Source organism: Limulus polyphemus, unplaced genomic scaffold, assembly GCF_000517525.1.
Source record: "Limulus polyphemus unplaced genomic scaffold, Limulus_polyphemus-2.1.2 Scaffold1252, whole genome shotgun sequence".
Taxonomy (NCBI): domain Eukaryota; kingdom Metazoa; phylum Arthropoda; class Merostomata; order Xiphosura; family Limulidae; genus Limulus; species Limulus polyphemus.
Window position 1 is genome coordinate 303,307 of NW_013666862.1, and position 12,917 is coordinate 316,223.

Below are 12,917 nucleotides of genomic sequence, written 5' to 3' on the forward strand. Positions count from 1 at the left end.
ACACATTTATTTTTATTGCAGTGCGAAGGATCTTAAACGAACGTAGATTACAAATACATTTAGGGAAGAATTTTTAATATTTACTGTAGTGTACAACATAAAATAATTATACACACGTAAGCGCAGGTTGTCTAAAAATTAGATTAACGTATACTTTGTTAAGTTGAACGTAAAACTGCAGAGATCATATTTTCACTGACAACCAACGAAATACGAAATAATCTTTACGTTTACCAATAACTTAGGAATGAATACGTGATGTACGTTAAGGCTGATGCCTCTAATTTTAGAATAATTACAATGTTAGGCTTAGTATGAAGGAAGTACATTTGTTTATGTTCTACATAAAGTTTTATACTTTTTAAATTCTCCAGGTTATTGAATTTCGTAATATAAAATTATATATATTTTAGATAGTTGAACATACAATTAGTTATTTCAATTTTGCAACAAGATTGTTGGAAAGTGAGTATCCTGAAATAACCTTAGAGGCCATGATTCATGACTGTTTGTTTTAGTGAAAACAGTAGGCTATCTATCTGTTCTTTGTCAAATATCGAGAATCGAACCCAGGGTTATAGCTTTGTAAGTCCTCCGTGCATTTACCGTTGACTCACTAGGAAACCTTAGACGACAGAAAGAAGATCCAAACATTAATTAAAATGGTCGCATATTCATTTTTGACCACGAAGAGTATCCGTATAACTAATTAGTTGTTGTTGGTGGTGTTGTTTGTTATTAAGCACACAGCTACAAAAAGGGCTATCTCTGCTCTGCCCACCACTAGTATCGAAACCCGGTTTTTAACAGTATAAATCCGCAGACATACCACTGTGCCACTGGGGGGCATATAGATAGTTTATATAACTGTTGAAGAATTTCGTAAAAGAGCCCATTGAATGAATTCATAATGATTATTTTACGGATACACGCCTTGTTTACGACAACTTAACTTATCATTAAAGAATGATATCAAAGATTATTTCATTGAATCTTGTATTTCTTTACGTTATTTAACCTTAACTTCTAGTGGAAGGAAAACAACCAAAACTTGTAAAAAGTCTTAATTTGTCTTATTCAGAAACAAACAAATAAAACACTTCACATTATTTGTGACTGTTGTCCAACAGCTACGGTTGGCACAAAAAATATTTATAAACAAAAAGATGTCACTCCAAGTCAGCGATAACATTATTAGAATGCAAATTAAAAACACAGATTATCGGAAAATTTTGAAATTAAGTCTCACTTTTGTTTGTCAAAAAGAAGTCACTTCAAGTCAGCAATAACATATTAGAATACATATTAAAAACACAAATTATCGGAAAAATTTGAAATTAAGTGTCACTTTTGTTCCTCAAAAGGATGTCACTTCAAGTCAGTGATAACATATTAGAATGCAAAATAAAAACAATAATTATCGGAAAAATTTGAAATTAATTGCCAATTTTGTTCCTCAAGAGGATGTCACTTCAAGTCAGTGATAACATATTAGAATGCAAAATAAAATCACAAATTATTGGAAAAGTTTGAAATTAAGTGTCACTTTTGTTCCTCAAAAGGATGTCACTTCAAGTCAGCGATAACATATATTAGAACGCAAAATAAAAACACAAATTATCAGAAAAATTTGAAACTAAGTGCCACTTTTGTTACTAAACATTTCATGAACATTTTCAGAAAAAGGGATTGTTTTTCATATTTTAAGTAGAACATTCCTAGATATCCATACCTGATATAATTACAAATAGTTAAACTATAACAATATATCTATCTTTGTAGGAAAAGAATCTTCCCCTGTTTTTATTCCCACAATTACTGTAATTTTCTCACTACTACCCTAGTCCCACATCTTGAATAGATCGTATTTTACCGAACGCTGGATGTTGAAAGCATCTACTATTATTTTTAAGCTGTCAACCAGATTTTACAACCAGATCTAAGATACGACAGAAATGAGAATAATACAGCAGAGTTCATGATAACAAGTTGTCTGATGTTTTATGTAGATTTCTAACACATAATGAAATAAAACCTAAAGGGCAACAGTATTTTATCTTGTCGGAATACACTTTGAGTTTGTTCTCTCAAACTGTTTAACAAAAGATGTGTTTACTATATATAGTATGTACAAATTGTTTTATTATGGAAATTTGAAATACGATTTATATTTCAATTTTATTTATCTGGCTGTTAGTTTATACGGTTTTAACAACTTTTTAACGCTATGTCTGTTTTTATGAGGTCATCATTAAACTCGGACGAAGTCTGAAGTTTGCCTCCTGGTAAAATTGACACATCAGTGGACTGTCAGGGTCACAGATTATTCAAGAAAACCAGCTTATGATCACATATAATTGAATACAAAACCCAGTTCACAACTAAGTTTAGTAACATTCACGAGAATAAGAAAAACAATAACTATGAGAACAATGTTAGAGTGAGGGGAGGGGAGGGTGAGGTGTATCACAATCTTCTACGATGCCCTTGCGTTGAAAGAAATACTCTAATATCGGCGGTACTGTCCCCCTTTATAGTTTATAAAGCAGGATAGTTTCGTTTTACATATGATACTGCTCCAGTTTGCTTGTCGTAAAACAAAAAGCTATATAAAGAGTTATTTGTTCTCTGCCTACCGCGGGTATCGAAACCATATTTTTAGAGTTATAAACCAAGATAACAGATATACTAGTGTTGCTTTAGTACATTCATAATGATATAAAGACACAGTTAAGCCTTTATTCTTACAGATAAAACGTTGCTGCCATGTGTAATATTTTCAGCAGTAATACCAATAATATCTCATGAGATTAAGATCAGTTCTAATTCTACATACTAAGCTAACAACGCAAAATAATTTGAGTAGGTGTAAAAATAAATGATAAAGAAATACGTATCTTTGTATATTAAACGTTATAAGCACGAATATTAATTAAAATAAAAGTCGACCTTTACTTAAAAGATTTAAACTACAGTTGTTTGCATCGTGTTCTGTCGCCGAGTTCAGCGCCAGAAAACAACATCCGGCCAGTATAATACTACTTTCAGGCCGAGCGCGGCTCAGCTGCTAACGCGTCGGACTGAGGATCTGTGATTTCGTTGATCGTGCCCCATTACCGCCGAACAAATAAGCTCGTGCTTAGCACTTTTGGCCAGTGGGGGCGTTATAAAAGTGACAGTCAAATCCCAATCGTCGATTACAGTAGCCCATGAGTTGGCGGGGGGAGGGTGTTGACCAGCTGCCTTCCTTCCTTCTAATCTAGCGAAAATATGTTTCGAGTAGCTTTGTGCAAAACTCAACAAAAAAACAAACAAATACTATCTTAATCAAAATTGGCTAGTTCGATTACCGTAATTTTTGGTATGGTAACTGGAAACTATCTAGGATTGTATACAGGCTGTTTTGTTTTACGGTTTTTACCCGATAAGTGGAATAAAAAAACAAACCTAAAATAGGGCATAACCATATTGGGCCATCTGCTGTGTCCATCGCGGGGAATCGAACCCCAGATTTTACCGGGAGACAAATACATAGAAAAGTATACAGACACAAACTGAATAATAGAAAGGAAGATTAATTAATACTAAAGGATAGATTATTTCAAGACAAGTCAGACAAGCAGTTGTTCGCAAATTCTTATGTAGAAATTATTCATTCAAAACAGTCTTTCTTGGTGGGTACATGTTATTCACTAAACATATCAAGCTTAAAGAAGTAAAAATTGTATAAATGACAATGTTAGTAAATCTTTAAGGGTCTCATTAGATGCTAATTATATACCCTGCTTTTTGGAAAGTAATAATTGACTAATTTAACTGATTAAGTACTTTTCTAAACAAATTCACACCCAAAAGTTTATAAAAAAGTGGAAATATGTTCTCGAGCAAACAAACCTATGTATTTACGTATAAACAGATATAGAAAACGGTTCTGTTTAATAACTCGTCAATTTAATTCACTTTTCTCTCTTAACTCCGTTAATTGTGCAAATCATTTACAGTACGCCTAGCCCCCCCCCCCCCCAGTGGCATAGCGGTATGTGCTTAACTTCAAACAAACAAAAGCTCTCTATTTGTAATCTTTAATTTTGACCAAGTGGTTAGGGCGCTTGACTCGCAATCTGAGAGTCACGAGTTCGAATCCCCCGTCCCACCAAACATGCTCGCCCTTTCAGCCGTGGGGGCGTTATAAAGTGACGGTCAATCCCAGTGTTCGTTGGTGAAAGAGTAGCCCAAGAGTTGGCGGTGGGTGGTGAGAACTAGCTGCCTTCCCTCTAGTCTTACACTACTAAATTAGGAACGGCTAGCGCAGATATCCCTCGTGTAGCTTTGCGCGAAATTCAAAACAAACAAACAAACAGTACGCCTAAGTTAAAAATGCAAATAGCCTAGTTTGACACAGTACAACTGCCGTATTAACTAATAGTCTGCACTACCGTGGCTTGTCTAATATGTGTGTTCTTGACTGTACCCTGACACTGACTTACTTATAGTTACTGCACTTAGGATCCATGAGGAACAAAGTGCTTTTACGAGTTACTAGTTTACACGATCATACTTACTAATATCGAACGTTAATGTGTATTAAACCAAATGGAAGTTGTTCACTACTACTGGCTTGAAAACGTTTCTGTCTAATATAAATTCCTATTTTATACTAAGCTAGAGTTTGCAGTTGTAATGTCTTAACTTTCTGGGCCGGGTGTGACTCGACGGTTAGCGTGACAGAGCTGTGAATCCAAGGATTCAAGATTCTCGTTCCGTTGACGTAAAACCGCGTTCAGCCCTTTGGAGTCGCGAGTGCGTTAAAAGAACGGCGGTCATATCACATTGTTCGATTAGAGTAGCCCCAAAAGTTGTCGGTTATTATTGATTGGCTGCAAATTCAAATTCAGGAACGACCACAAAAATGATAAAACAAACAAACAAACTGAAGCTTATTACTCTCGTCCCACTTACTACTGAATCATACTAGACTTTTTTTTATATAAAAACTGTTTTACTAATTAAATCTATTCACTCCCGTAGATCGTTATTCAGCTGTTTAAAAACATCTATCTATCCATCTACCAGTCTTGTTTATCTATTTTATGTTAATCTAAATGCTATATATATGAAAGAAAGTTTGTTTGAGCGCGGACTACACAAAGGACTACTTGTGCTCTTTATACCACGGGGAATCGAATCCAGGATTTTAGGGCTGTAACTCCATAAACGCACCACTGACCCACAGAGGGACGCATGAAAGAAAATCAGAGTAAATAAAAAAATCGGAACATATTTTAACCGTACTCACTCTCACTGCAACTGTGGTTGTTTTTGTTTAAGATGCACAATGCATCACGTTATCGTACGGTGCTCGACACGAATACCTTTTAGGTACGAATTGTGTAAGATTTAATTACATAGAGGATATGTAGAACATAAAAGAGACTGTCGAGTTTGTTTGTTTTTCTGCTAGCGTTATCTGCAAAACGGTTGTTCGAATGGTATTCCCTATACTGAGATAAGGATATGGTGAACACAGTTTGTTGGACTATCCACAACTCATGGACTTATTTTGGTTAAGCTATGATCTAGGGTTGAAGTTTGAGAACAAATTGTATATTGGGAAAAATATCAAATAAGACAGTCAAATGAAGCAATATGGTTTCTCTCCTAAATGGTAGACGTTTTCCACATGCTTAGTGAATGAGATGTTAAGTAAGACAGTCAAACAAAGCGATATGGTTTCTCTCCTAATTGATAGATGTTTTCTTTATTGAATGAGATATTAAGTAAGACAGTCAAACAAAGCGATATGGTTTCTCTCCTAATTGGTAGATGTTTTCTTTATGATTCTTGAATGAAATATTAAGTAAGACAAAGAAACAAAGCAATATGGTTTCTCTCCTAAATGGTAGACGTTTTCCACATGCTTATTGAATGAGATATTAAGTAAGACAGTCAAACAAAGCGATATGGTTTCTCTCCTAATTGATAGATGTTTTCTATATGATTCTTGAATGAAATATTAAGTAAGACAGTCAAACAAAGCGATATGGTTTCTCTCTTATCCACGATTATGTTAGAAATGCCTGTTGTCTATGCTAGAATTTAAACGATTAATCAATATTAATAAAGTTTTTATGCGCTGCTACAACTGCATGTAAAAGGTTAGTCTAGTGTAGTATTCTAATCTGAATGTTTGGCTATAGGTGAGATTCCAGAAATGCAGAGATATTAATCGATACCCATGGAACGCATGGAATACACTTAATTTCAAAATATGCCTAGTTATTTAATAAACAGTCTCGAGTAACTGAAATAACTAGACCAAATAACTCGTTCTAGTTTCTTTAATTTTCCTTCTATAAGTCCGAAAGTTATTACTACAGGAATATAATATATTCAGTAAATAATAAAAGCTTTCTGAAACAATACATTTGATATCTGAGCGTGTGAATTTATTGCAATAATCTATTTCCTTCAGACACGCACTTATGGACTATCACTAATTTAGTTGTTTTACAAAAGTATTAGCATAACCTGCACGTCATCGATATTTTTCAAACTCTCAACACATTAGTTGTTAACAAAAAACCCAAAACACAACGTGGAAATAATGTTATTAGTTCCGTCTTCAGTAATCTTAGGGTGTAAAAATGGTCTTGCTGTTCCAAGTGACTAATGGTAATATGACGTACTTGAACAATTGCACTAATGCGTGCATTGTTAGCAAAGCTAGACGGATTCTGGCTAATAGTAGTGGTGATAAAAGCACGAGATTATTAAGCCAAGCGTAAACGTAGAAGGGGAAATAATGGAAATGTTTCAGCGCTTCTAAAAAGGAAATAAGTGTTAACTAAAATTCTGAATTTACTAAGTTTATCTGTATGTGTTACAAGAGTATTTGTTCTCAATGTATGTCTGTGAATTGATGACATTGCGAGGTGATTTTCATGTGAAGAATAAAAATACTTTTGTCAATTGAACACTTTACTATTGCATTAACATACCCCCAGGACCTCCGAAATGCATATCTATAGTTTTTCAGCACTTCTGAAAACAAATACAAAATACCATGTTGAATGACACTCTATAAAAGGTCATGGCATGCGCACTTTGACCAGTATTTCCATCTGACACTATTTTAATGTGTTTGTTTGTTTGTAGAGTAAGGTTCCAGAATGTTACAACAAGAGGGGTGTTTTTGATACTCGAAAGAGTTTGATTAGTGTTTTATTTTAATTTCCTGAAGAGGCACAGGCTTTTGAGTTGACAAAAGTGTTTAAAACTGAAGGCTGTTTACTTTTCTTTTAAATCGAATGGCGCCCCCCACTGGTACAGTGGTATGTTTGCGGACTTATACTACTAGAAACCGGGTCTCGATACCCGTGGTGGGCAGAGAACAGATAGCCCTTTGTGTAGCTTCGTGCGTAATTATAAACAAACAAACAAACAAATCGAATGGCATTGATGAGTTATTTTTAATGTTTTTCGCGTGTTAGGGTTAATACTGTTATTTATTTGTAGGATTATCTGCGCTAGCCGTCCCTAATTTAGCAGTGATAGACTAGAAAGAAGGCAGTTAGTCAACATCACTCACCGCCAACTCTTGGGCTACTCTTTTACCAACGAATAGTGGGATTTACCGTCGCATTATAACGCTCCCACGGCTGAAAGGGCGAGCATGGTGTGACGGGGATTCGAACCCGCGGCCCGCAGATTGCGAGCCGACCCCCCTAACCACCAAGCTATACCGGGTCATTTGTATAATGTCTGTCATTACGTCGTTTCCAAAAGGTGGAAAGTAGAAATTATTTTAATACGGCAACCACACGTATTACCTTAATTTTCGTACTGAGGTTTTTACCAGTGTACTTTATGTCAACAGACGAAATTCAGATTTGAAACTCTTCATTCTACCCAAGCATATTCTTATTTTTTATCGAGTTCATAGAGAGTAGCCAGTTGAGATGATGGGTATGTCAAGCAGATGGATGAAGAGAGGTACCCAAAGAAATATATGGTGTGGATACCAATCGGGAAAGGACTCATAGGAGAACTAAAGGTGAGGTTCAGACAAAATATTAGTCAAGCAGTTGGAAATAGAGGAACAACATTTGAGGAAGTAGATGAATAAGAATGTATCTGTATGGCAAAGATTTGTGGACTGATGCAGCTGATAGGCTTTAGCCTAACTAAGGAAGAAATAATATATACACATATACATAAGATAAAATATGTAATAAACATTCTTCTACAGAAAAAAGCAAAATGCGTAGGAAGAAATAATATATACACATACATAAGATAAAAATATGTAATAAACATTCTTCTACAGAAAAAAGCAAAATGCGTAGGAAGAAATAATATATACACATACATAAGATAAAAATATGTAATAAACATTCTTCTACAGAAAAAAGCAAAATGCGTAGGAACAGAATGAAGTAACATAACACAGCGCCAGGGTACAAGTCACATGATAAATATAAAATGCACCTATAGTTTTGAAGGTGTCTGCAAAATAGGACCCACATAGCTGTGAGGAAACACCGTCTACCAGACTTAACCCCCCTTTGCCTACTTCACAACCTGAGAGAAGAAGGAAGCAGATCTGGGTGCTATAGCCCACACCGTACAGGAAAGAAGCAGATCTGGGCGCTATAGCCCACACCGTACCATACCTTTCCACCTTTGCTATCTACAACCAGTTGTGAGAAGGTGGCTGCTCAAGGGGGATGTTGGCATTCCAGCCCCTGTTGTAGAATAATAATCTTCAAGTTTCTCGTGCCTTCTTCGGAGTTTCTATATAACTGACATTGAAAGTAACATTTTGCCCCAATCTATGGGCTGAAGTGGCTTCACCAACAACCTTCACTGCTACACTGTTCTAGGATCCATAAGTACGTTCATCACCAACTGTTTGGAAAACCGAAACTCTTGGCAGTAATTTTGACTTAAAGTCAATCAGACCTCGAAGAGGTCCGAGAGGTAATCAGGGTCGCTCAAAAACTTATGTTTCTCTTCTCCCCACACGTGGATTTTTGAATAAAACCTTAACTGAGTACTGATTTCTAGCTGGAGACAGAAGAGGTTTGCTGGCTAGCGATAGTTAAGAGTGGAAAAGTATTGTTATCCGTGCTTTTATAAGCATTATGATGACATGGCACTATCTGATTGGTTGGATTACGCCAATCACAGTGTAAAGTATCAAACATTTCAAGTACTATATGTGTTGTGTATGACGGGACTAAATAAGTTAATTGATTTTTTATTTTTAATTACACATTGTTATTTATTTTGTCGTGCAGTACCTTTAATGTTAATGCTATATTTGTTAATCCACCTTTTATTGTTTGTTTGTCTATTAAGAGCAAATATAAATTATTCAATGAGAAAGTTATTATTTTTTAAGCGTTTAATACTTTGTGATAAATACAGACATCAGTATATACAAATTCACATTATAATGCTAGCTCTTTCCAGTTGGGACTGGTTAGGGCGCTCGACTCGCAATCTGAGGGTCGCGGGTTCGAATCCCCGTCACACCAAACATGCTCGCCCTTTCAGCCGTGGGGGCGTTATAATGTGACGGTCAATCCCATTATTCGTTGGTAAAAGAGTAGCCCAAAAGTTGGCGGTGAGTGGTGATGACTAGCTGCCTTCCCTCTAGTCTTATACTATTATATTAGGGACGGCTAGCGCAGATAGTCCTCGTGTAGCTTTGCGAGAAATTCAAAACAAACCAAATCTTTCCAGTTTTTCAGGTCTGGCATGGTTAAGGCGCTCGACTCGCAATCTGCGGGGCGCATGTTCGAATCCCCGTCACACCAAACATGCTCGCTCTTTCAGCCGTGGGGGCATTATAATGAAACGGTCAACCCCACTATTCATTGGTAAGAGAGTAGCACAAACGTTGGCGTTATGTGGTGCTTACTAGCTGCCTTCCCTCTATTTTATCACTACTAAATTAGAGATAGCTAGCGCAGATAGCCCTCGTACAGCTTTGCGCAAAATTCAAAACAAACCAATTGTCTTTTGTACTGTTTGACTGTTGTCAATCAATGCTATCACGAACGTGCAATTAATGCTTAAAAAGATCAAACTGAAATTAATATACAGAGCTGCCTTAACTATTAGGCAAACCTGTACAATTTCGTGCAATGACAACATATTGATAAACACAGTGGCTGAATAATAAAATAGGAAAACCACACGTAAAACAGACTGACACTCAATTTTTTTGTAATATTCCTTTCTACATCTTGATAATTAAGAAACAAAGTTTGAATATTAAGTTCGATTGTTGTGGGCTACAGACAGACAGACTTATAGAGCTTCAACAGGTAAGTGATAGCCTTAATACGAATACTTGCATCTACGTGTTTTACATAATAAAATTACTTCGCAAATTTAATTGCTACCGACAGGATTCCTAGACTAAAGAAACAGCTGATAACACGAAATAGTAAAATAATGCCCAACATAAAATCTAGAGTTATATACTTGCTATATTAACAAGATCCCACTTTTTCTTTTCGAAAAATGGTGGATATGCTTGAGTTAATATTAATTACTATTCCTGCGTTTTAACAACCTGGAAAAGTAAAATTCATCTATGTTCTAATCATAGCAAAATTGGCATCCTTCTGCCTATTCTTAAGTAATGCAAAAGATAAAGTATGGAAACGAGCAGTTTCGTAAAATATTGACTGGAAGTGACGATTATAAACCAGTAGCCAATTACAAACATCTATATTTGAGTATAGAGGGTATTACAAACATCTATATTTGAGTATAGAGGGTATTACAAACATCTATATTTGAGTATAGAGGGTATTACAAACATCTATATTTGAGTATAGAGGGTATTACAAACATCTATATTTGAGTATAGAGGGTATTACAAACATCTATATTTGAGTATAGAGGGTATTACAAACATCTATATTTGAGTCTAGAGGGTATTACAAACATCTATATTTGAGTATAGAGGGTATTACAAACATCTATATTTGAGTATAAAAAAAACACATATTTCTCATATTTTATAGAATAACGAATTATCTAAATAAGCAACTGCCAGGATAACAAACATTGTAGAAGAGTTTCAAAAGTGCAATTCATTGGACTTTCTGTGAGGAACAGCTCATAACTTACAGTTCTAGTGAACTTACGTTATATAACTTTGCATAGTTCAACATTTTTATGTTATTACAATAAACAAAATTTAACATGAAACCTGTGTTGTTTTATCATACTTAAACATGTACTTACGTTATATAACTTTGCATAGTTCAACATTTTTATGCTATTACAATAAACAAAATTTAACACGAAACCTGTGTTGTTTTACCATACTTAAACATGTACTTATGTTATATAACTTTGCATAGTTCAACATTTTTATGTTATTACAATAAACAAAATTTAACACGAAACCTGTGTTGTTTTATCGTACTTAAAAAGTTTTTAGGTGATTCATTCTTCTGTGAAATACAAGAAATATGTTGTTGTTTTTTTCATATTTTAGTCAGTTATGTTAATATAATAAGATATTGTTGCGGGGGGCAGTTGTCTGGGTGTAGGGGCAATTTTCCTACGGGGCAGTTATCCAGGGAGAAAGTTGTCAGATTACCCTCTGAGAAGTAGAGGACACTAATATCGGAAAACTGACTTCGCGAATAACTGTGTAGTTATGAAAAACAAAACCTGCAGTACATAGTACAAATTACACTAACACCACTCCAGTATATTTCTCATTTATTACACAGACAACGTAGTTTTTCCGAACTTCAATGTTCTATTTGTAAATAAGAAAGGTTGTAGTCAGACTTTCAGTGCGAAAACTAAATACGTTATTTTGAATTAGTTGATAAATAAATACGGACCTGGTATGATTACAGCCCCATTTATCGTTTGCGAATGTTTGCTAATGGTTTTGAGAGCAGATCTGAATCTAAAAAGTTATAAGCAACGATTAGAACAAAATATATTTCAACTGTTAATGGTTTTGAGAGCAGATCTTAATCTAAAAAGTTATAAGCAACGATTAGAACAAAATCTATTTTAACTGCTAATGGTTTTGAGAGCAGATCTTAATCTAAAAAGTTATAAGCAACGATTAGAACAAAATCTATTTTAACTGCTAATGGTTTTGAGAGCAGATCTTAATCTAAAAAGTTATAAGCAACGATTAGAACAAAATCTATTTTAACTGCTAATGGTTTTGAGAGCAGATCTTAATCTAAAAAGTTACAAGCAACGATTAGAACAAAATCCTATTTAAACTGCTGCAATCTATTACTCAAGATATTCTGACATTGGCTGTTAAGTCAGTCGTACTGACCTTTATAGGTTCGTCGGTACGATTTAGTCGAGGAAGTATCTATTTACAGGTAATAAGATAGATAACTAAGCTTACTGCACACTGTACTTACCTTATGAATTACCGTCAACTGTAGCTTCTTACTGTTATTTTATGCCTCCTATTACGCCTCCAATTTTCACTTTTGTTTTTACAACACCTCTCTTTTTGAGCGACTCTTAAATCCAAATTTGTTACGAGTGCCAATAGAAAACTTATTTGAATTAGAATATTTGTATTTGACTTCAGTAATCCTACAATGACAGTTACCAAGAAATATAATATATCAGCATCATGGAACCGTTAACAGTTTAACAAACAAACACTGAACAGGTATTGTTGGAATACAAACAATATAAATGTAACAAGTGCACGTACTGTGTTGACCTATATCATTACGAAGACATAAAAAAATCGACTTTTCTGTTACAAGTGTGCACACACGGGTACTAAATAGTGTAGTCGCTCGATGTCTCCAGCAAGCGATATACGTACGTCCGAGCATTAGAAGCTTGTTCTGCTGTGTAAACATCCACCTACCTAAGTATCTCTCCGCGCACCT

At 35.0% G+C, this 12,917-nt stretch overlaps 1 protein-coding gene across 1 annotated transcript in view; it reads right to left on the reverse strand.

Moving 5' to 3' along the window:
* LOC111086612 overlaps positions 1 to 12,562 on the reverse strand; it is an 88,680-nt gene extending 76,118 nt beyond the window's left edge. Inside the window, exon 1 of the mRNA XM_022390131.1 lies at positions 12,429 to 12,562. The gene's annotated coding sequence lies outside the window, so the exon portion shown is untranslated. The remainder of the gene's footprint in view (positions 1 to 12,428) is intronic.
* Between the last annotated feature and the right edge of the window lie 355 nt (positions 12,563 to 12,917).